The sequence below is a fragment of the Thunnus thynnus genome, chromosome 5 (assembly GCF_963924715.1).
Source record: "Thunnus thynnus chromosome 5, fThuThy2.1, whole genome shotgun sequence".
Classification (NCBI taxonomy): Eukaryota; Metazoa; Chordata; class Actinopteri; order Scombriformes; family Scombridae; genus Thunnus; species Thunnus thynnus.
In genome coordinates, this window is record NC_089521.1 from 30,696,658 (window position 1) to 30,716,322 (window position 19,665).

At 39.0% G+C, this 19,665-nt stretch overlaps 1 long non-coding RNA gene across 1 annotated transcript; it reads left to right on the plus strand.

Moving 5' to 3' along the window:
• The first annotated feature begins 303 nt into the window (after positions 1-303).
• LOC137183542 (uncharacterized) lies at positions 304-18,131 on the plus strand. Its single transcript, XR_010928484.1, has 3 exons — positions 304-546; positions 774-810; positions 15,589-18,131. It is a non-coding gene; the product is annotated as an uncharacterized lncRNA (long non-coding RNA).
• Positions 18,132-19,665: the final 1,534 nt, after the last annotated feature.

A 19,665-nucleotide genomic window follows, 5' to 3' on the forward strand; every position in this document is an offset into this window, starting at 1 on the left:
GAATGTTTTTTTGTTTGTTTTTTTCTCATATTTTCTTGTTTGGATGTTTTGCTTGAAGTGATTTTATTGGTGATGATGTTGGTATCAAGAGTCAAATTTATTTATATAGCACATTTCATACGACAGGCGTAAACTCAATGTGCTTAAAAACAAGTAAAGATCATACATGACAAAAACATATAACATTACATTAACATTACATATATAAAACCAATAAGATAAAACATAAAATAAGGAGATGTTACATATATAAAAACATATAAGAAAACATATAAAATTAGAAGGTAAGAAGGTATTATTATTATCATTATTAAAAACAATGTGTCATCTTTAACATTTTTGCACTTGTGTGTGACACTCTGAGGCTGAATGTGAAGCCTCCTGCCAGCAGGGGGCAGTCACACTTCACTGTTGTCTTCAGCTCTTCATGTTTCCTGATAAAACTGTAAAATAGTATTTGACCGCATGCAGATTCTTTCTTTTCCTCTCGGTGTCTGTCACACATCTCGGCACCCGGAGGTCTCACTCAGATTACAGTCTCTGCAGGCAAGTCACCATTATAATTTCTAATTGCTATAATTATTATAGAGGCTTCAGGGTGGAATAATCTTGATCTGGTTCATGTGTCATACAGTCATGAACAACAGAGAAAATCTATTTGTTTTTTTTTTTTACTCATAGCATAATTAAGTCAACAGTGAATGGAGTCTGGTGAGGAAAGGTTTGGATCAATATATGTCCATTATTTTCTCTGTTTTTTCATCATTTTACAGACCTGCTGTATAATCTTACAGAGAGCCATAAAAAAAGGTATAACGCTGTGACACCACAGGGAATTTAAAACATATTATGAATACAAATACATGATTGAATATGCAACCCAACTGTCAGTGTTCGAGTTGCATTGTGGGTAACGTAGGCACCAGGTTTTAACGAGGAAATAGAAAATGTGGAATAAAAAAAGATGATAAACCGAGGACGTTAGTGAAGAAAAAATAACTAATCTGTGCTCTGAATTTAACTAATTCAACCTTCATGCCATCCTCTGGTCCAGTCTACAACCTCACAATGGATCGCTTAGATTTAATAAGGTTTTTATTTTGATCTTGAGCTAAGATATGTGGACATTGTTAGGTGGAGCGAAGCAGGTGAGACATCAGGCACAGAAACTGAAGAATATCTTTATTCAGGCACAAGTGCAGGCAAGAACTAAACAGAACAGACTGAACAAAACTGAACTGAAAACCAGAATTTAAATATAAACACTAAACTAATGAAACAACAAGGAACAGGTGGCAAGACACAAGGGCAGGCTGGGAGCTGATTTGCTGGGAAGACGCAGGGAGCAGAGCAGGACTAACGAGACTGATGCAGGGCAGGTGTGGAGGGAAGGAAAACAAGAAAAAAAAAACACACAAAAAGGAAATAGCTGCTGTGTACTGAGGACAAATCAAAAACTGAACTCCATCCATGAGCCAAATAAAAGTTTGCAATATAATTATCTACAATCCACTTCATATATAAACTGTCATTTATTAAACTGTCTTGGAAATAAATATAACTTAAATAAGTGAACATATCACACTGAGCAAACACAGCAAACAAACCTCAGTATTACCTTTACCAAAAAAACTAGACACGTTAATTAAAGCTGTGGAGTGTGGTGGTCTGCGTATTGAGGCTGAGTGTAACATTAATTGGCGACTGTTGCTCTGAGTTTCAGTTCATTTTTTGCACTCAGTTACTATGAGAGTCAATGTAGCAAGCAACAGTATCACAAGTGGCCCTTAAATATAATCTGCAACCTCTCTTATCTCTTCTACTCTCATTCAGTCCAGTCTGAAACAAGCAGAGAAGCCTGAGGGCATCTGGCAGACCGGTGGAGGAACACAGAGCCAGACTGGAACAGAACCATAACAGATATAAAATACTTTATTGTCACTGTACAAATACAATGAAATGTCGTTTGGAGCAAGCCTACAGATGCCTAATTAAGAATAAAAAACTATAAAAAGAAAAATATAGACACTATACAGTATAAGATACAAAAAATATAAAATATATGAGAATGAAATACTGTATATACACAGAATTAAAAAAAAAAGAAAAGGAAAATGTCCAGTACTGGGAGCTAGTAGGGCAGCAGTATGGAGAAATATTGCACAGAACAGATTATGGATGGGGGGCGGTAACATAAACAAAGGAACACAGCGGTTGATAAATAATTGCACTTTAAGAGAGGTAAGATGACTAATAAACAGTCACAGTGGTCGAGATGTAATGCAGTCAGCGCCAGTACAAACGGTTGCACATGATCAACATGTGTAAGTGTTTAAACGTGTGTAGTGTAGCTGAGGTCCAGTTCAGTTACAGTGGTGGTGTTCTTCAGCCTGGTCGTGCGAGCATACAGGGCTCTGTAGCACTTGCCAGACAGCAGAAGGGTGAAGATGCAGATGTTCATGGCGTTGCAGCTGCAGTGGGTTCTGTAGATCTCTTCCGGTGTTGGTGATGCGTTAGAGGGCCTTCCTGTTCTCAGAGGTGCAGCCAGAGTGCTGTAATCCAGTAGGTAATGATCTGACTCTATGGCGCACCTGTAGATGTTGACCAGCAGCTGTTGTAGAAGTTGTGCTTTCTTCAGCCATTGCCGTTGTGTTGATGGACCATGACAGATCCTGGCTGATGTGGACTCCAAGGTATTTGAAGCTCTGAACTGCCTCCATCTTCTCACCATTGATGCTGATGGGATTGTGGCTGTTATGTTTCAGTCTCCTGAAGTCCAAAATCAGTTCTTTTGTTTTCTTTCGGTTGAGAACGAGGTTATTGTCCAGGCTCCAGCTCTGTAGGTTCTTGACCTCTTCTCTGAAGGTAGACTCGTTGTTACTAGTGATTCTACCTATCACCATGGTGTCATCTGCAAACTTGATTATAATGTTAGAATCATAGATGGGTTTGCAGTCATACATGAAGAGGGAGAATAGGAGGGGGCTCAGCAAACAGCCCTGTGGTGCTCTGGTGTTCAGTGTTATGGGGGGTTAGAAATGCTTACCCATGTCCACTGTTTATGGTCTGCCTGTAAGAAAGTCCAGAACCCAGTTGCACAGGTGGGTGTTGTGGCCAAGATCGTTTAGTTTGATGATGGCCAGGTTGTTGGGTAGGGGATACATACACATACTGGGAACAGAGTGGTGCACACTTGGGTTAGCTACTTTAGCTAAATTGTGCTAACAGGGCAGGTATCATAACCAAGTAACATTAAACTTAGTGAAATATTGCAGGGCCGGGGAAAGTAACAGGTGAGCCAACTGTCAATCAACTCCCACACAGCAGACTTCAAAGCGTAGCTCTTCAAATCTTATTAACGGAGCGATAATTTCCAAAATGACCACTAGCACACTTATTAGAGAGCCTGAATTGAGAGATTGAGACCAGAATGACTCGCTGAAAAAACTGATCGACTTATTATGTCTAGAGAGAAGTTGAGGTTTTTTGAATGGGGGGTCAGTTGGAGCATCTAGTGGCCGTCGGTGGTACTTTAAGGTATTTCAGCCTTAAGACGTGGCAGCTGCTGGTTGGTTCCAGCCTGTCACAACTGTCAACTCTGGCGACTGCCACTTATTTTAACCCACCTCAGCATCTTCTGCTTTGTAATGAAAAAAGACAGTAGCCAAGCCGTGAAAGCCAAACTCCAGATACTCTTCAGTGACCTGTCGATGACGACACAGATGTCTTTCAGAGACACTCCTCTTAAGAAAAACAACAAAATCAGTCATTTCAACAGATGCCCCAAAACATCATATGTGTACATTCAAGTGACAATTGATCAAAGTAATTCTAACCCAAACTATGATCTTTTCCTAAACCTTAACCATAGTGTTGTTGTCATGTCATAAAACGTGATTTGGTCGGAAAACCTGGACTGGACCAACAATGTATTTAGTCATTTAATCTGAAAGACTTTGGTCATTCATGTATTTTTTACAGTGTGAAAGAGACAACATGATAATATAAATCGCCAACATCAAGTTTCTGCAGATTGTATTTGTGCACCTCTAATTGGACTTACATTGTAAGTTTTAAATTTTACTTTTATATGAATCATGTTTACCGCCGTCATACAGGGGTTTTAATGTTCCAGGTCGTGGGACACTAAAGGTTTGAATTTTCCCATGAAAAAGAAACTCTACTGACCAGCGAGTCCAGATCTCTGCAGGGTTTATCAGACTCCAGGTTGCAAGCTTTAGAGGTAAAAAGGACCAGCAAAGGTGGAGAATCACAGACTCCTTGATCTGTGGAGATTAGAGGCGAGCCGGAGGGTTCAGTCATGTTTTCTTTACCCTGGACTCGGTTGTTTCATCGCTCAGATGTGAAACGGTCCATAAAACACAGGTTTTTCTGCCTCTTCTGAATCTGTGATTCCTGACTCATGCAGCGGCTTTTTAGGATTCAGCCTGACGGTGGGCAGCGAGGTTCAAAGTAAAGCGCTCCTGGTGTTTGAAGTGAGCAAAATAAACTGAAAACATTTTGACAGAGGTATTCTCTAAAGAAACACAGAGGAGACATATTCATGGGAGGGTTTATTCTGACTGAATAAATTTGAGATAGATGTCAGTGAGACTGTTAACCTGCAGCTGGTTTTGTTTGTATCTGAAAGTGGTTTGTTTTCAAAAACTAAACATTATCTTTAAGCTTAAATGAAAGGACCTCAAAGGCTCAAAATATATAAAATTAACTGTCAAATTTTTTAATAAATTTTGTCCTTGTATTAATAATAAAGTGTTTGATCTTCTGTGTTTCATAGTTTGGGCTGCTACATCAAAAATAGTTTTAAAAGAAGTTCAAAAGCTCCATAAATTTTCCATCCCAGAATACGTCTCTACTGTGTCAGACACTATGAAACCTGATTCCCTTTAATTAAGAAAAGTAAAAATGAGACAGGAGCCGGAAGAGAAACAAGTTGTGTAGTTTATATAATCCTATAGTGTGTATGCTGAGCAAATAGACTGACTGCACTCAGAGGGAGGAAGATTCATCGTCCTTCAGAAATACAACTTGAGGCGTTATATATAAACCTGCATCAATGTTGCATTATTTACTTACATTTTAAATTAGATATAAAACATTGCTGTACAGTGTCATAAGCTGACTACAAAAGTCTGATATTTTCCCCACATTTGTGCATTAAACTGCAAACTGACAAAGACACGATGGAAAATAAGCATTACTTGCACTTCTGAAGAACTTTGCAGACCAGTGCAGATGATATTAAATAATTGTGTGTCTGTATGGCAGGATTTAATGAATACTGAGGTCATGAGACAAAGGTTACCAGTTTTTTTTTTTTTTTTAAACGAAGCCGTTCTTTCAACAACTTCTTTAACTTTAGCTGTAATTAAAATAACTGTCTCAGAACTTCGTCTCCATTTCCCTGCAGTTATTACCAGATTAAATAATTCTTTCCTCTTAGAAATCACAGACCCTAAAATAAAGTTTGACTGTTTCCCTTCCCAACATGAAAGTGTGAAAGCCAATTCAAAGTTCTCTTCTCGCTGCTGAGAAGCCGGCTGGACTTGGTTGAAACAACTTGAGATCAGCTCATTATCAAGTTTTATAGATCCTGTTTTGACCTGCTGCTGTGCGGCTGAACTGTTGTTACCACTAGATGTTAAAGCGGATTTAAAGTCGACGCAAAGGCTCCAGGTGTTTAAAGCTGACAGCATCACGTCGAGTCTGTAGTGCACATCTGACGCACGATACAGACTGTAGTAGAAGTCTGAGATGTACAGTGGCTGAGATGTGCCGATCCAGGGAGTGAATATGATAAAACTGCTGCTTTTCCAGGGAGTAAATGTGCACCGCCGCCAGTGTGTAGAGCAGACGTGGTGTTTTGAGTTGCACTATATTTCCTCTACCTGCTGATTGTGGCCAAAGAGTTCTAATTTAACTTCATCAGTCCACAGCACTTGTTTCCAGAACGCATCAGACTTCTGCAGATGATCTGTTGCATATTTCTGATGTTATGATGAGCACACAGGTGAGATTTTCTTCGACTGACTCTTCCATGAAGGTCTTGTTTGTGTGAGCGTCGCTACGCAGTGGAACGTTGCACCATTCCAGTCAAACGGGGGTTTTAATTCACATTTCTGACCAGCATACCAGCAGTTCTCTCTGAGAGTTTTCTTGGTCTTCCAGATCTCTTCTTGACCTCTACAGTTGATCTAAATTGCCATCTCTTAATTACATTTCACACTGAGGAAGCTGAGCAAGCTGACAACGCTTTGCTGTCTTCTTGTAGCCTTCCCCTGCATTGTCGGCATTAGTAACTTTAATTTTCAGTCAGCTGCTCAGAGGAACTCACGGTTGCTGAGTGTTCGCACAAGGCTTGAAGAGTCCGAGTATTTGTAAAGCTTTGAAATCGGCACCAGCTGACATTTCCTAATGATAATCGTTGACATGCCTCAGGCCTAACGAGCTGATTAAGGTCTGAGACCTTGTTAAAAAGAATCTGAGACTTCAGAACTCTTATGGTGCCCAAACTTTTGCACATTCCACAATGATGTTTTCATTTCTTTGATTTTTGTTCAATTCATGACATAAAAAGTAACTATGCATTAATATTTGCTGAGAATACTGTGTTTTATGTTCCATATCCTAGAGAGGCTGTGTTTACATCTTTTTAATTAAAAAAATCAACAAAATATGTTATTTGTCATTTGGTTCCCAAACTTTTGCATACAACTGCATGTTTAGGATCATCATCATCCTGTTGTAGAAGTCATCCTCTTTGCAGCTTCAGCTTTTTTTTGCAGACGGTGTGATGTTTGCTTCCAGAATTTGCAGGTATTTAGTGGATCCATTCTTCCCTCCACCTGTACAATGTTTCCTGTGTCACCGGCTGCAAACACAACCCCAAAGCATGATAGATCCGCCTCCAGGCTTAACAGTTGGCAAAGTGCTCTTTTCATGACTGCACCTTTAAATAGGATTTTTCATGCAGGACTTTTATATTTTTATATTGCTACATTTGGTACTTTTACTTAAGTAAAGGATCTGAGTACTTCTTCCACCACTGGTCAACAGGCATGTGAACTCAAGAGCAGACTAATGGCAGACTGTCTGATGGGTTGTGCTCTTCAATAAAACATGACATCACTGAACATCATAGTAGTTGTCAGAGTTTGTGAGAGAGGGCAAAATATGCTGACACGTCAGTCTTTATCCGGATGTTATTCATTGCAGTGTGAGTTTGTGGGGGCATTATTGGAGAGTCAGAATTTGGCATGAAACAAGCATATTTAAGACCTGCGTTTACGTAAACAAGTATCTGTGTAAATCCACGTGTCTGTAAAGGTGTTTAACTTATTTATGGCCTCAGACGGCTGTAAGCACAGTGAACATCAGGTTTTTAGTACCTCACAGATCCACTCAGTATGAGAGTATAAATTAAACAGCAGATGCAAAGTAAATGTTTGAGCGACTCTACACTCTGACATGAAAACTGTCTTCATTCCACCTGCGGCTCGTCTCTACACGGGAGCATCTCTGTGGCAGACGCCCTGAGGGAAACACAAACATGATATGAAACGTGTCAGCCAAAACCACACAACACATTTGTTAATTACCCTATATAACCTTCCACAAATTGCTTGTCGCCGCCGCCGGGGCTGGAGAAAGTCCAGGTCGGAGCGGTGTTCCCCCTGCAGGAGATGGAGCATTGAGGAAGGGGGAGAGGACGCTGTTGGAACACAGAGCGTCTGAACGCTGAGCTTCTTATCAGCTCGACCACGCCATCACTCTCTCAGCAGGACTTTGAGCTGCTGAATTGAGTATTTTTTTAACTGTTTCTGCTGCACACCAGAGGCCACTGCCGGTGCGGCCACGTTGGCTTCATTATGAGAAAACGCCTGCTGTGAACTCGACATGTTGATATTGTTGACACCCAGCTGAGAGGTTCAGTCTGTCAATAGCGGGGTCCATTTAACTGCAATGGGTTTGCTTTGGGAGCAGAGTAATAAAGGAGAAGCGCTGCCATGCTGTAACAGGCGGGCTGGGATTTATTATCAACAGAGGATTAACATTAATATTTCATTTGTAATATTTTAAATGTTTCTATTACTAACAGTGTTAAGCTCTGGATTGTAACATCCTCAGTGCATGTTGCTCTGAGCAGCTAAAAGCATCTCCTACTATATGAAGCACGGTGATAATAGAATAGAAGCTGTTAATGATCATGTTTTTACAGAGATGTAAACAAATCTATTAGCAAGACTTCAAACACACTAATACCTTTAAAGTGCTCATATAAAGAGAGGGATTAGTGCTTGCTGGATTCATTTGAATAGCGCAGCAACAATCAATATCAAGGCATTGTGGGATTCCAGCTGACGTAGGACTGACTAGTGGTGCAAAAAAGGGAAGGGTCGAAAGTTGAAAATTATCATCTTTATGCAAATGCAGGCAAAATTCGTCTCGCAGTGATTCAGTGAAACTGACAAAGTGGCCTCGTGGTGGTCACAGGAGGCCGTGAGAAGATGTCCGTGGAGGAGAAAATAAAAAATATGTGTTGCTGTTTCAGCAATTCCACATTTAGTCGACCCTTCCCTACCAGATTACAAGGACACGGTAGTGCAAATTGTCAGAGAAAGCAATTGTTTATTTACACAACGCTTGCCAAGAAACACTAACAGGCTAAAAACTTGTTGACATTGTGACGTAAATATCTCAGCGCCCTTGTCAGCCATTGTCGACACACCCATAGCGACGAGCGAGAAGTGGCGACAGTTGTGCATTTTGTTTGCTGCCAGTGGGTCGTCATCGTAATGCTTTTAAGGTGTGTCCAGAACAGGAGGCAAATTATAGAGGCAATTACACACAATGTGGCAGATATCGACTTGATATGCCCAGGGTGCAACACAAAGGTGAGAATGTAATGTTTAATATGAAGTGTTAGCGTCCAAAAGAGTCAAATCAAGTAGATATCTCTCAACGTTACAGTCTTTTTAGTGCCAAAGTGCCTCTTTTTGTTACTATACTTCCACCGCAGCTCAACAGGGAAACACTGTCCGAGGAAACACAAAGAGGGAATTTGATGCTAAAAAGACTGTAAATGTGTCAGATATCCACTTGATATGACTAACTCAGACTGCTGAAGCCTTTATATAATCTTCAAATCAACTTTTAAATGCATTCTTGCACTAAATGACTGTGTGGACACAGTGTAGATTTTGACCCCCATCACTTCCATTGAAAGTGCATTCGAAGGGCATCTTTTAATAGCCAGTATTGGGCTGTCTCGCATGCAGTGGATGTCACAGTCCTGAATGGGGGAAAAGTCATAGCCCTGCTGTTATAGTACTGTTATAATTAAGTTAACATTACTGTTCGTCAGCCCTGAATATCTACTGAATCTGAATATAGCATAATTACCCCCAAGGCAAGGCAAGGCAGCTTTATTTATAGAGCGCATTTCATTACAAAGAAATTCAATGTGCTTTACATTTATAGGAGACATAAAAACATCAAACATATGCATACGCAGTGGTATAACTACAATAACAATAACAATAACAATAATCAAGAAATAACATATATTTATACATACCCACAATACCTACACACACACACAGTAACACTGTTCATAGGTCTGAGCTTAGCTTGAAATGTAGATTTTGTAGTTTTTATGGATTGTAGCTCATCAGGCAGAGCGTTCCCGAGGGCAGATCCACAGTAACTAAATGCACCTTTACCAGCTGCTGATCTTATTATGGGTACAACCAGAAAGCCACTGTCTGAAGACCTGAGAGGTCTGATGTACAGTCAGTGAGCAGGTCAGAAATATACTGGGGAGCTCTACATGTAGTGCCTTAAAAACCAATATGAGGATCTTAACATGGATTCTCTGTTGAATGGGACGCCAATGAAGTGATTTTAATATTGGAGTAATGTGATGATGTTTTCTTGTACTGATAAGAACTCAGATGAATTCTGTATGAGTTGAAGTCTTCCTATTGAATGTTTTGATAATTCGGTGAAAAGAGCACTGCAGTAATCTAATCTGTTCAAAATGAAAGCATCGACCAGTTTCTCAGAATGAGTTTGTGATCTGAATCTTTCTACTTTTGATGTATTCCTCAGGTGATAGAATGATCTTATAATATGGTGAATAGCAACTGTAAAATACCACATCATAGATCTAAATTTGGACAATCAGCCTTCTCCATACAGGACTCTGCAACACATTACCAACTGAAATCAAATTAATTTCAGATATAAAATCTTTTACAACAAAGGTTCAGTGCTGGCTAAAAGCAAACTAGAGCTGTACTCATTTTTAGGTAATTGTATTGTTTTTTGTTTTTTGTTTCAAACTGTACATCACAATCAATATAATTCAGTATGTGTATTCTATTGTACTCCCATATCTGTAGTGCACTGTGGTTTTTATGATGATGAAAGCTGTATATTTTAATTACACCATATATGTAAAGCCAAACTAGGGACAAGAGTCGAAAATTAGCAATAGCTATAAACTCTCTGTGCAGTACATCAGTTTCATGCTTTGTATCAGAACTATGTTAAATTGCATCGTCCCTATCAAATAAAATAAAATAAAAAAATAATAATAATATTTGATATGTGATTTTCAAAGTTAAGGTCAGCGTCCAGGATGACATCCTGGTTTCAGACCTGCTCACTGGCTTTTAGGGTGTGTGATAAAAGGTATGAAGTTATTTCCTGCCGCTGTTTTTTGGGACCAACAATAAGAATTTTAGTTTTATTCATGTTTAGCTGCTAGTTTTTTGCCATCCAATAATCTATGTCTGTAATGCATTTTATCAGGTTCTCAACTGGGCTAAAGTCACTGGGAGAAAGAGAGATATAGAGCTGTGTGTCATCTGCATATGAATGATTCGCTATGTTATGATTCTTAATGACATTACTGATTGGGATCATGTAAAGATTAAAAAGTAGTGGGCCAAGGATTGAACCCTGTGGGACTCCTGAGAGAATGTGGGACTCTTGTGATTTAAATTTGTGATGGACATAAAGAAACTCCTGTGTCAAAAGTAGGAAGAGAACTAGTTTAAAATGTAGCCTGATAATCCCATGGTGTCGTGGAGCCTGTGAATTAAGATTTCTGTCATGGTCCATGGTGGCGAAGGCAGCTGTGAGGTCCAGTAAATCAGGAACCAAGAGTTTCTTAGCATCAACGTTTAATTTAAGGTCATTGATTACTTCAACTAGAGCTGTTTCGGAGCTATGATGTGATCTAAAACCTGACTGGTACATATCAAAATATTGTTATCGCTTAGAAATTTGAATAACTGTTTATATACAACTTTTTCAAGGATTTTACCTAAAAACAGAAGGTTTCAGACTGGCCTACAGTTACTTATTACAGATGCATCAAGGTTGTTATTCTTGAGTAGGGGGGGGAGATGGCTGTGCACTTGAGAGGTCATCAAAAAAGTAATAAAAAACAGATTTAAACAGTTTGATGGGGATCCAGTCAAGAGAGCAGGTTGAGGATTTGAGCTCTTGTACTTCTTGAATAAGGTCATGAAAATTTATGGGCTGGAAGTTACACATTAAATTTTTTTTAAATACTGTTTAAGAAGATGGTGTAGTTGAAATGTCGTGAGACAGTTAAGTACTATTTCTAATCTGAGAGACTTCAGGAGAACTGTAAAACTCATTACATTTGTTTGAGGGAGTAAATTCTGAAGGAAATGATTTTGTGGGAATAATCAGTTTATCAATAATGAGGAACATTTTGATTATTGGCAATTAACTTTGAATTATAAGACTGTCTGGAACATTTTATTTCATTGTTATCAGAGTAGATTGCATTTTGATACATTTCAAGATCAACCTGCAGATTGTTTTTTTGCAACTTGCGCTCAGTTCACTGACAGATTCTCTTCCTCCAGGGTGATTTATGGGGCCTACACATCCATTTAGTTTTCACTGGTGCATCTTGGTCCAAAATTTGAGATAATGTAGCAGAACAGAAGTGTTTACCATGTCATCACAGGAAGAAAAGGAGGGTAAGGTACACTGAGAATACTCCTGGATAAACAGTGTTTTCATTAATGTGACACTTCTGAACCAATTTGTTAATTTTGGCTCGTTCACAGTTACAGCACAGGTTGATGCTACTGTCAATATGTATGTTAAATTCATAGTCAATTGTGATTTTAGATAGATTCAAGATTCAATAATTTATTGCCATATCAACCTTACATTTGATTTGGAATTTGTTTCAGTGCGCACAACAACAGCAAAGCATATAGTTACACAGTGCACACAGTAAACACACTGCAATTACAATATAATAAATACAATTAGTGCAACTATATGGCCCTTAAAGTGACAAGCTAAAGTGTTTGTGCTTGTTTATACAACCAGTGAGGCATTTAGGATGCGGATGGCTTCAGGGTAAGTGCTATTATGGAAGCGAGATGTTCTGTTCTTAATACTGCTGAGTCTTTTACCCAAAGGGAGATGATTTAATAAAGGGTTTTGCCGAATGTGAGGAGTCCTTTAAAATTTTAAGACCTGTCTGCTGAGTAGTAGTAGTTCAGAAATGGTGGGGAGCTCACAGCCAATTATTTTTGAAGCTGTGCACATGACTCGGTTTTTTCTGGAGGGCTGCAGAATTGCCATACCATACTGTTATTGAAAAAGAAAGCACACTTTCTGTCACTGCTCTGTAAGAGTGTATCATTGCAACCCTCGACACTCCAACTTTCCTTAGCTGTCTTAAAAAAAATTGTCTCTGGTGAACTTTCTTCTGGATGATGGTGACGTTGTCTTCCCATTTCAGGAAGGAGTAGATTGTAGTCCCAAGGAGTCTGAAATAATCTACTCTCTTTACCACCTGGTTGTTGATGACTAGCAGTAGTAGCTCTCCTTGACTTTTATGGAAGTCCACTATAAGTTCTAGAGAGGAGACCTTGTTCCTATTAGTCTAGTAGGAAGGGGGGGTTCCCATGCACCCCACAGACCCCACAGATATATTTTTCTAACTTAGTTTTTTGTAATCCTTAAGGTGTTCCCAACTCAAAATATTGTCCCATGGGTCCGTTTGGTGGCCAAAAATCGGCATAACTTTCGAACAAAACATCATACGGAGACAAATGACCCCATTTTTCTATATAATTTTGGCATGAGGAATTGATTGATGGTTATTGTAGTGATTTTATCAAGTTTGGTATATTAAAACTTGAAAAATAAGAAAAAAAGTCTGCACTCAAAATCTTGCAAAATGACTGTCTATGTATGAGTGTACATATGACATTTGATAAATATATACACAGTGTTATTATACATCTTGACATAAAGAATAATTACTAAATAATGTGATTTAATACAATTTATGAAGCATTTTATGGGTCCAAATACCACTCTTGTTCATGTTCCACAACGGTGGTCTTAATGTTGAGATACATAAAAATTAGCTAATTCAGTTACAATATGACATTATTTCAAATGAAACATTTTCATAAATATATCACTTTAAACCATATTAAAATTCCTTTTTTGTTTTGTTTAATGATTATTTATATGATTTTTTTCACCCACACTTCTGAGTCCTTACAGCAATGCAGAACAAAAGCCATAGTAAAAGTTCTATCTCACCCAGGCTCCACCCTCTACTGGACTCTATGGGTAATACTCCTCTCCAATCACACACACGCAATTGCTCACTGAAATTTGTATGTACGTAGTCGGCCAATCGGGACGAGCCTACTAATTCAAATGTCCCGCACCCTTCAGTCCCACCAGTATTATATCATCATAGCAGATCACCTGATTCTTCTAAAAAAACACCCGCCTCAGTTTAGGAGGGTGGTATACCGTGAGAATGAGAGTTAACAAGGGTTGCAGAATTCACAGCCAGTGCAAGATATTCAAAGGATGGATGGTGACCAAAAGAAATACATTTTAAAAAGTCATTATATTAAACTGCAACCCCTCCATCTTTCCCAGTGGACCAAGAACAATGCAGGAAGCTGTTGTTAGGGTGAGAGGCCTCAATAGGTTCCTTACACCCAGTCTGATCAAGCAAAGTTTCTGTTAGTAGGACACAATCCAATTTATTAAGAGGTAATCATATAATTTATAATGATTTTTTTTTTGTTTTTTTGCTAATGATCTAATATTTAATAAGGCTATTTTTAAAGTAAAAGGAGAAGTCAGAGTGGTGAGCTGAAATCTAGAGGGCTGTAAAGCATATAACTAGATCTATGGATCACAACGCTAATGGGAAGCGTTAATGAGCTTTTGATGTCAATAGGGGTTGAACTCCTGTTGATATCAAAGGGGCCCTTTTTTTTTAATGCCACAGAAGGGAAATTAGGGCTGCAACTAATGATTTTTTTCATTATTAATTAATCTGTTGCTTATTTTCTCGATTAAGCGATTAGTTGTTTGGTTAATAAAATGTCAGAAAATGTCAAAAAAATGTCAATCACTGTTTCCCAAAGCCCGAGATGACGTCCTCACATGTCTTGTTTTGTCCCGACCAACAGTTTACTCCCATAGAGGACTAAAGAAACCAGAAAATACTTACATTTGAGAAGCTGGAATCAGAGAATTTTGACTTTTTTTTCTTAAAAAATGACTCAAAGCGATTATCAGGATAGATGGCGATTCGTTGATTAATCAACTAATCATTGCAGCTCTAAAAAGCATCTTATCTTAGAACAATAGGTTTTGTATATAAGCATTTTAAAGTGAATGGCTCTGCTCGTTTTATCCTTTTGGTGGTACATAAAGTAAATACCAGGACATATGTGATTATATGTTGACATCTTATATGTGAGACAATTATGAAATAGAAGTTTACTGCTCAAAAAAACATTGTTTGGGTGTAGTAATCTTTAAACAGTTTAACCTGAAAACCAGGGAGGACGACTGCCCGATGCTCAAACTGCGCCTCAGTTAAGTCAAAAATTAAGTTCATCCATTCAAAAGATAATTAAAAAAAATCCAAACATGACATGTTCATACCTCTGCAGCTCCAATGCAATCATTTCTGCTAAATTATGCTTTTAATTCTTCCATAAAATGTAAATATATTTGTGCACAGCCTCAAAACCACGGAGCATCTCAGTATAATAACGTGTAAATTGCAGCCCTGAGTCCCGCCTTTCCAGCTGCTCGTTCTTGAACGGCCAATAAAAGCCAAACTCATAAACTAAATTAAAATCAGTAAAACATGAGCGCATACAAGGAACAGAACCAAGAAGGATCTCAACAATAAAACCAGGAGGATAACACACATCTAACTCTGTAACAGTTAGTCGATAGAAATGAATTTTAAGGATGATTCTGTTGCTCCTCATGCAGCTCGTGTCTCGGGGTCACGACGGTAAAAACTCGTTTTCAGCTTCTAACAAATCTTACAAAGTGATGCCTATTATTGAACTGCGCTTTCATCGGCGCTGCCTCTGCGACCTCCAGCTCCACTCTTCCTCATCCCTCTACATCCTCTGAAGCGCTCAGCTGAGGGCCCCCGGAGCTAAACACACTGACTTCCTCTCTCTCTCTCTCTCTGTGTGTGTGTGTGTGTGCTTCACTTGTCAGATGATGGTAGATATCAGAATCTATAATGAAGACAGAGGACGCCTCCCGGAGGATAAGCTGGTTCAAGAGCCGCTGACCTGCATCTCTAAGCAGCAGCGCGGCCGCTGTCACGACGCCTCTGAGTAATCACACTTCATGAAATGGTAATCTCTGAGGGGGCCGCGGCCCCGAGGAAACTCTGAGGCCTGAGAACAAACAATAGAGAGTCTACTGCTGCCAGACGGAGCACATGTGGTCAATCACTTGTGAGAAATTATCCATTTTAGGACTGTCACTAACGATTATTTTCACTATCGATTCATCTGTCAATTATTTTCTTGATTAATTGATTAGTTGTTTGTCAGAAAATTGTGAAAAAATGTCAATCACTGTTTCCCAAAGCTCAAGGTGCTGTCCTCAAATGTCTTGTTTTGTTCTGATCATCTGATGTTAATGGTAGTTCACACTTACCAACTATTATGGGATTGCCATGGAAACATAATTACACCGCTGTAATGCTCCTGAATCTTTTTCCATCTCAAATCACAGCGCTAACAAAACTAGATATGTCACCCCCCGTCAGCCAATCAGTGTCAACATCCACCAACCCTGCAAGTTTCAGCAAAGTCAGAGTAGAGTGTAAGAGATCAAGTTGGATTTTCATTTTCAGGCTGCTGAGTGCGGTGCCTTCATTAGGCTGCTGAGTATAATGATTATAAACGCTGGAGCACTGTGTGAAGATGCATCCATTCTTCACATTTCATCAAAATCAGACTGTCAGAGATTTGACCTGAGAGATACCAGGTCAGGTAGTTTCTCTGTCTTGTTTTGCAAAATGCTGCAAGCACAGCCTGGTCGCCAGAATAAAATGTTGGCATTGTACGTTTCTGCAAAGCACAGATACATTGAATATCTACGTTTCAACATGTGTAATATGTAGCATATTATCATTTCAACAATACGTATCCAATCAACGTTTCTGAAGTGACGTAGTTCACATGAGCTGACTTTCTTATCAGGAGGAGTCGGCGGATGGTTAGGAAGTTTGTTGGAAGAAAGTTGGAAATCAGCAGAGAGCACGGTTCAAGACTAGGGGTGTGCCCGAATACAAATACATGATTCAGCAAAGCACAAATGGTGGGTTTTATACGAATATTTGTTTTATACAAATATTTTAAAAATAATTTGTTTTTGGGAAGAAAAAAAAAACATGTCAATCATCAGGGGTAAGTCCCAACGGACTTACCCGTTGGGTAAAAAAAATAGGCAAAAAAATAAAAATAGGCAATAAATGAAAAGTGCAAAGCAATAATTGCCTTTTAAGTTCTTCTACATGTTACATGATGTGCTGTCTCTGTGTTATGGGTGTATAAACAGGTAGAGGTCTGCCTGCAATGAAGTGATGTGTAAAGTTTTAGCTCAGTAGTCAGCGCAGTCGTCTATGATCTGGGAGACTCCAGTTCAAGACCTGGTGTGTGGACCTCCTTCATAAGGTAGTTTATTCATGAACACTTATTGTAACACTTTAATTTTCTAAAATTAACAGTGTAATAAATACAAAAACAGGATTTTTCAAGCCTCTCTCCACTTTTATTCGAAATACAAATAATTTTGCTGCCTCAACAAATACAGATACAAATACAGATACTGGGATCTCTGCACATGCCTATTCGAGACCACCTCGAACCAATGCCCGCTTCCCGTTCAAACCGACAAAACCGGGTGTTTTTAGCGAGACGTCGGGACATTTGCAGCCATTTTTATTTTATTTTTCTATTTTAACCCAAACCATGATCTTTCCTTAACCCTAACCAAATGTTTTTTTGTGCCTAAATGTAACCAACCACAGCGTTGTCACATCATAAAACATCATTGTTCAACTGATAGTTGCCAACATTGAAACATAGACATTTAACGTATCTGTGGTTTGCAGAAATGTACAATGCCAACATTTTGTTTTGGCGATTGGGTTGGCAAACACCCAGAAAAAAGCTGAGAGTTACTCTGTAAGATAGTTTTCTTTTGACTTTAACACCAGTGACTTGAGCTTTGTGTCCTGTCTACAACCTACAATCAACACTGGTTTCCTTTAATTATGACAGCAATCTTCTCATAACTTTAATCAACAGAAAAGGCGATAGAGGGAAGCCTGAGTAACAGAAATCCTAAAGATCTAATTTTTGAAAGAAAGTTGAAAGAAACATGATGGAAAAATCTTCTTATCTTGGTCGTCAAAACAAAGGCCAGAATCAAATAAAACACCCAAATTTCTTTTCTGAATAAGTAGAAACTTTTCCCAAAATAAGTAACAGAACATCAGTTTTCAGACAATACCACAAAAAAACCCATTTGTTTCTGTTGGTTTATGTGCTTAAAATTAGGATGAGACCTGCTTTTTGCAGTGAGAAACAGAAAGAAAACAGAAAAATACCCGATCTGTCTCATGTACATGTAGCACAGGAGCAATCGATTCACAATGTTTGGACTCTACCAGGAAAAAACTTTACAACCCTCTCACTTCCTACTTCTTTTATAAGAAACACCAGGCAGCAGTGTGTGTGTGTGTGTGTGTGTGTGTGTGTGTGTCGGCTGAAACTGTGAACTGAAAGATTAAAATGGGTCAAGATCAGATTTAATCTATTGTTTCCATTCAAGTTTAGAACGTCTGGAGAAATCTGGAAAAAGTTCACACACACACACATTTCTACACAAACTACAGCTGATGTAACAGTAAAGTTTGGAGTCCTTCTCTTGTATTTGCCATTAATTAATCATCAGTAGACGGTGGAGGTCAGTCACATTTTTTCCCTGCCGCTGACTGTGCCGAGAAGAGGTCAAAATGACATCTCATTTAAGATTAGGACCTGCAGCGCTCATGTTTGAACGACCCCGCTGCTGCAGGAGGAGATAAATGAGAGTATCCAGGCCTGGAGGCTCTCTATCCCCCAGACAGTTTGCTCAAGGACAGCAGCCGCTCACCGACACCTCGGCCGCTTTCGGGACAGACTTTCATGGTGAGAAGAAAGAAGAAAACTGAAACTTCTCACAAGAGAAACACTAAAAACATCACCACAACCTTTAAATATCAGGTGTCAAATTCAAGAAACAAATATCAGACATGCACACATTTATAAGCTAGTTATAATACATTTAATTATGAAGCTAAGATATGTATTTTATTATCTCCTTTGCAGAATTATATTATGGCTTACAACTTATGAAGGATGTGTAAGAAGACTTTATGTAATTAGAGGGGATTTATTCAAGGCGAGCGTTATGCAGATATGGATCTCTGAACCCTAATTCAACATGGATGGTAATACTGGCACTCTAATGTTATTACTAGAGGCTTTAAAGTCCAATAAGGGGCCATTTTTTTCTCTTTCATTTGCTTTATCTCACCAGACGGTGACATCCAGAGATAATAAACTTTAATTTCTGTCACAGCCGGGGAAAAAAAGAAAAGGACTTTATCATGGAACTTGTTTTAAATATTTTATTTTTGAACACAACTCCACGAAGAGCTCATCAGTTGTTATCTCACTAAACCAATATTTTTTTTCATTGTCGAAGCATAATGTGCCTACATGCTGGAGAAAAGAATTGGCCATGGTGCCGTCAGAGCAGCGCGCAGGGATGAAACGTGTCAAAGCAGCACGTATAGCGGCTTAGAAACTGCCAGAAGCTCACAGAGACACGAACGCAGCGCTTTAATCTCTCTAATACGCTCCGTTACATCATGCTTGCTGCTGTTTCTGGATGTGGGAACCTTTCAACCTCCTCCTGAACACAAGTGTGGCGAACAGCGTCCCTTCGGTCATCTACCACGACCTTTGACACCAACCTCACCGAGAACCACCTGGAGTACAGCCTGAAGCTATTTTTTTACTCCTTTTTCCTACCGAGAGAAACTGGTAGAAAGTAACTGACTCTAAGTTGCTTTAACTGAGGCAACTGAGGCAGAATATTATGTTTGAAATTCAAGCGTGTATCTCTGACTTGCTATTTACAGTGTTGTTCAGTCGCTAATTTCTGCACACGAGGTTCTCCTTCACATTAGAGGTCTCCACAAACTGACCCCACAAATTGAGACGTGAT